We start from the raw sequence: 6,000 nt of genomic DNA on the forward strand, positions 1-6,000 counted from the left end.
AGAAAGGAGAACCAGAAAGGAGAACTGACTTGTCCAAGTTCATTTCATTTTCCCTTGTTCATCCTGCAAACATTTATAAAGTACCAATTAAGAACAAAGCCTCATTTTAGTGGAGTATTTCATAAGCTCAAAAGTCTAGCTCGGAAGATGGATACAAGTAGAACGAATTCTCATATGGCATAATCAGTGCTGTAAGATGGGTTGGCAATGATTTTCCTATTAAGGGCTGCGCAGTAAATATTTTAGGTTCTGCAGGCTGTATAGTCCCTGTTGCAACTCCTGAACTCTACTGTTGTAGCACAAAATCAACCATAAATAAGATATAAATAATAAAAGTGGTATGTTCCAGTAAAATTTTATTTACTGACATTGAAATTTATTTTTAATGTTTTATTCACATGACATGAAATATTATTCTTTTGATTTTTTTTCCCAGCCAAGGAGGCAGGCTGCGTTTAGTCTGCAGGCAGTGGATTGCTGACCCTTTTCTTAGTTGAACATAGGTTCCAAATGATTTTTCACCATCCAGGAAAGCATGATGTAGTTGTTGATCAGATACAAGGGGAAAAAAGATTCTGTCCTTGTCAGTGTCACTCTGAAAAGGCAGGGCTGCAGAGGTGAGTTCCAGTCCAAGAACAGTCGAAGATAAGAGGCCTGAAAGCCCCTAGACCATCCCCATCCCACCTCTATTTCCAAGTAAACACTAAATGCTCTGTCGTCTTAAGCCAACTTTTATTTATTTACTTTTCACGTTACAGAGATTCTCAATTTTGTGCTGTGTAAAATGTAAGTTCCTTTGCAGAATAGCTGGCCCTTTCCAAAGTTACCACAAAGCCATGTTCAGAGAAAATTAAAAGGCTTCATGGGACTCAGTCCCTCTAGGGTTCAAGTAATTTTTGGACAGCATTAGGGTGTCCTGTGTGTGGCTGTGGGGAGACTGACAACCTTCCCCTAGTAGATGTGAACACACAGGCAGTGTCTTACTAATCTTTGTATGCCTAGCCCTTCAGAGAAAAGTTTAACACTTCAGTGTCCCTGGGCTTTGTCATGTGCAGTTTCCCTGATGAAAAGATATATGCTCTTTCGCCTTCCATTCTCTGGGTCTGTTTCCTCACCTGTAAAATAGACATCGTAACATCACCTGCATCACAGGTTTCTGTGAGACTGCATGTGTGACAGAACTCTGTAAACTGTCGAATACTATATAAATGATCTTACAACCTTCCACCGTTTGCTTCCATCCCTACACTCAACAAGTTTATCTTTCTGGGTAAAGAAAGACAGATCCTTTCCTTATCTCAAAAGCCAGAAGGGTGAATTTAATGCTTCTAAATTCCCTTCCAATTCTACCACTCTGGCCCGAGTCTTGTTAAGAAAGGAGTTTTTCACTGTATGGAGAACAGTTTTACATAATGATTGAAGGTGAAGGGCAGGAACAAAGAGGCCAGTTATGGAAATACAACAACAACAAAAGAAGGGAAATTAAGCCCTAGGTAAGTAGTAACACCAAATGCCCTCCTCATTCGGTGTCTGGGATAAAATGTTTGTGTCCTTACAAAGCAAAAAAGCCGTATTCTTTGGCATAGTCTAGACTTGCTTTACCTCATGAGTTAGAGAATCTCATCAACTCTTCTTTTCCCTCCTTACCAGAATCAATCAGTGAGTGGATGTGTTGATAAGATTATCTATCTAGCAGTTTCAACAAGGGGCTCTCTGCCCAGACACTTCAATGTGGCAAACACATTGCTATGTCATGCCTTTTATTTATTTTTTTTTTACTTCTGCTGGGAGTGATGGCTTCCACAAAGTTGACCAAGTCATGTCCCACACACATTTTTCCCTTCTTTTTCTCATATTCCACTTTCATAAAGAAGGAGAGTGTAAGTCCATCGATAAGTAGGTTAAATGCTATCTTACCCTCTAAGGAAAGTGGCCTTGTTTTGAAGGAGCCAGTGTGGGATAGGAGTGGGCACAGGGCTGGCCTGGCAAGTGGGAGCAGGTGAGGCAAGCAGGAAGATTAGAGAAACCTGTTTCTCTCCTTCCTCCACACTCCCGGCTTGAGGTGTTTAAGGAGGTGATCCAAACCCAGGACCAATCCTGCAGACCAATCCTGCGGACCAATCCAAAGGTTGTTTTCTACAAAGGGAATGGATCTTGGTAGGGCTGTCTGGCGAACTATACATCTCTGTGGATTTAAGAGATGGGCCTAGGCCTCTAACAACAGGCAGATAGGAAACCCTATCACTTCTCTTATGACCTATATATTGTTGGCCCACAGAGATAAACTGATTTGCAAAAGAATGTACTGTATAGTAGGTCACAGTTTCTCACAACCACAGGGGCCTAAGAAACACTTTTCAAGAATCTATATATTCAGTACATATTATCAAAAACTAGAAATGTCCCAAATAAATAGCTCATATTAGCCTTAATTGTTTCTGAAATGGAAAACTTATGGTCCTTTGGTTATACCCCAAGCTTTCCCATCCCTGTGCATTTATTCCAACTATTCCCTGTACTTTACAGACCCTTCCCTATCAAGCATTCTTCCCACCACTGAGTACTGCAGGTCCAAATCCTGCCATGGTTGCATTCCAAGTTCTGACTTCTTTATGAAGAGTACTCTCATTTATTCAGCTCTCGTTATAGTTACGTTTTTATGAGTTTATGTTTTGCCTCCCCAATGAGAGAATACATTCCTTAAGGCCTCAAACTTATCTTTATGTTTCCTCATTTTCAAAATGATGCCTGGTTCAGGTCCTTCAACAAAGTAGGCATTAAAAAAAATCTGTTGGTTATTTGTTTAATCAGAACACAATATCCATGATCCTCATCTATAAATGGAATGTTTGCACTATTTGAAGTCTGAACCACAAAAAAATTGTTAAAGATTTCAATTTAAAACAAACAATAGACTGCTAGAAAATTTCCTGAGTTCAGCACATTCCAACTGAGATTTGTACCTTCTGCATATTTATCCAAGCAGTTGAATAATTTGAATTCAAGTTTTGAATAATAAGCCTAAGGCATGGCAAGGTCTTCAATCACCAAGAAAGATTCAAGTATATTCAGACTATGTGGTTTCCAAAGGAGAAGCATGGACGAATGTTTTGAAAAGGATTTCAACAAGAGGGACAGAACTAAAATGTTTGCCTGAATAAATATTACTTACACAGCAAATGGAGCCATTACACGCCTTATCCTCATCCTGGTTCATGAACTCGTTGCTGTAACTCTTTATCTCCCCCAAATAATTACGAGGGAGGGGGAGATAAAATGTGAGAAGGAACTTGTTCTGGACTGAATGTTCGTGTCTTCCCAAAACTCTTATGTTGAAATTCTAATCCCCAGTGTGATGGTATTAGGAAGTAGGGCCAGGGGGAGATAGATAATTAGGTAATGAGGGCAGAACCTTCACGAATGGGATTAGTGCCCATAAAAGCAGAGGCCAACCACTCTTCCTGTCAATGGCATGATAATGAGAAAGGACAAATAGAGAAGTAGTTAACAATAATTAGAGGCACAGGAGCACATGGTCTCTCTGGGGGAAAATGTTGGAGAAGGAAGTCTGTACAATGAAAAACAGAAGATATTTGACTTGGGTTATAAATAATATATCACAAAATAAAATCTCAAGCCTGTGAGTTTAAGACCTTATTGGGGGATATTCACATGCAAAAAAATGAGATTAGACCCTTATTACACCACATAAATCAACTCAAAATGAACTGACTTAAATGTAAGACCTGAAACCATAAAATTCCTAGAAGAAAAAAAAAAAACAGAATAGACTTCCCAAAGAAGACACACATATGATCAACAGATAATGAAAAGGTACTCAACATCACTAATCATCAGGGAAATGCAAATCAAAACCATAATGGGATATTACTTCATGCTTGCTAGGATGGCTGTTATCAAAAAAGTTAAAGATAATTAATGTTGGCGAGGATGTAAAGAAAAAAGGGACCCTGGTGTGCTGTTGGTAAGAATGTAAATTAGTACATAAATTAGCCATTTTGGAAATCCAAATGAAGGTTCCTCCAAGAATTAATACTAGCATATGATCCAACAGTTCTGCTTCTGGGTATATCCAGAAGGTATGAGTATATCTAAAGGAATGGAAATCCAGATCTCAAAAAGGTATCTATATGCCCATCTTCACTGCAGCATTATTCACAACAGCCACGATACGGAAGTAACATGAGTGTCCACTGATGGATGAATAGATAAAGAAATGGTGATATGTACATTCAATGGAATATTATTCAGCCTTTAAAAAAAAAAAAGGAAATCCTTATGGAAAGGAGCAACTACTTTCATATGCTAAAGTATTTCTGGGAAAACTTATTTAGGTATAAAATGGTCATCTTATTATTTTTCAAAAAGGTGTATTTTAATAATCTTAAAATTTATGTGCAGTTTGTGCAGAATTTGAAAGTTGTTAGTGTCATATCGAAGATATTTTAGCCTGGTTGGTACAACTCAGTGGTTTGAGCGCCAGCCTACAGACCAAGAGACTGCTGGTCTGATTCCTCGTCACATGTCTGAGTTTCGGGCCAGGTCCCCAGCTGAGGGCCTATGAGAAGCAACCAGCCCATGTTTCTCTTGCACATAGATGTCTCTCCTTCTCTTTCTCCCTCCCTTCTCTCTAAAATAAATAAATTAATTAGTTAATTAATTAATTAAAATGTTTTAAATTATACCACCATAGGATGTATCATTTCAAGTTTATTTTGCCCAGCTAATGAGTAGCTACAGATATCAATTAGTATAGTAATGGATCTTCATATGCACTATATTAACTAAAATCTAACACAAGTTAAAAACCATATCATACTTACCCAGTTTCTCCATTAATTTGAAATTATGTACTTATAAAAATAACTTATAATTGCACTGGGAGCCTGAAAAAATAAAGAAAAAGAAGAGGCCAAGAGCTAACTAGCTCTCTTTCTGCCATCTGCACACCAGGAAGCAGGCTCACCAGACACCAGATCAAGGTGGCTTGATTTTAAATCTCTTAGGCTGTCGAGCTGAGGATAAATTTCTGTTGTTTCAGTGACCCAGTCCATGGTGTTCTGTTATAACCTCCCAAAAGGACCAAGACAGAATGTTGGTACCTAGTATGGCCATGGTGCTTTATAGATACAATCTCAGTCTGATCAGCAGCCCTATTAGAAAGATATATACACCTGTCTTACAGATGATGAAACTGGCTGAGAAGGGTTAGTAACTGCTCCAAGGTCACAATGTTCATACTGTTTCACTGCACAATGCTGCCTTCTTGCAGCATTTTCACAGCATTCCAAATAGATGAGCAAAATGGAATGAGGTATAAAAAAAATGTGTACTGGAAATGCATTGTGTATAATGAAACAAAGCAAAACGCTGGACCAGGTCATAGGACATGTGTTTCCCATTGTGTCATGAACCACCTAAGTGACGTCAGTCAAGTCACTCCATTTCAAAATTGTAAATTCAGACTGTAAGTACTGAAAAATGAAAATTGAAGATCACTTATCCCTACCCAATCTCCTCCCCTTGCAGAAGAGAAATTAGAGGCTCAGATGAAGCTACCTCCCTATCTATAGTCACACAAGGGTAGAATTCAGGTTTATCGAATCCATCTAAGGCTCTTTCCACTGGGTTATGTCTCTCCTCCCTGGGCCTTTGTGTCCTCATTTATAAAGGAAACCTGCAAGACTTTAGTGTATTGTCTTAGTCAATTTGGGCTATTGCAAGAGAATATCATAGACTGACTGGGTGGCTTAAACAACAATTTATTTCTCACAGTTCTGGAAGCAAGAACTCCAAGATCAACGTCCCTGCAGATCAGGTGTCTGGTGAGGGAACTCTTCTGGGTCACAGATAGCTGTTTTCTTCTTGTATCCACACATGGCAGAGAGAGGGGGGTGGGGAGAGAAATTACCCCTCTTGTGTTTCTTCTTCTAAGAGCACTCATTTCAAAAGGTGGGACAACTGTAACTGAACAACAAT

This window comes from Phyllostomus discolor, chromosome 6 (genome assembly GCF_004126475.2).
Source record: "Phyllostomus discolor isolate MPI-MPIP mPhyDis1 chromosome 6, mPhyDis1.pri.v3, whole genome shotgun sequence".
Taxonomy (NCBI): domain Eukaryota; kingdom Metazoa; phylum Chordata; class Mammalia; order Chiroptera; family Phyllostomidae; genus Phyllostomus; species Phyllostomus discolor.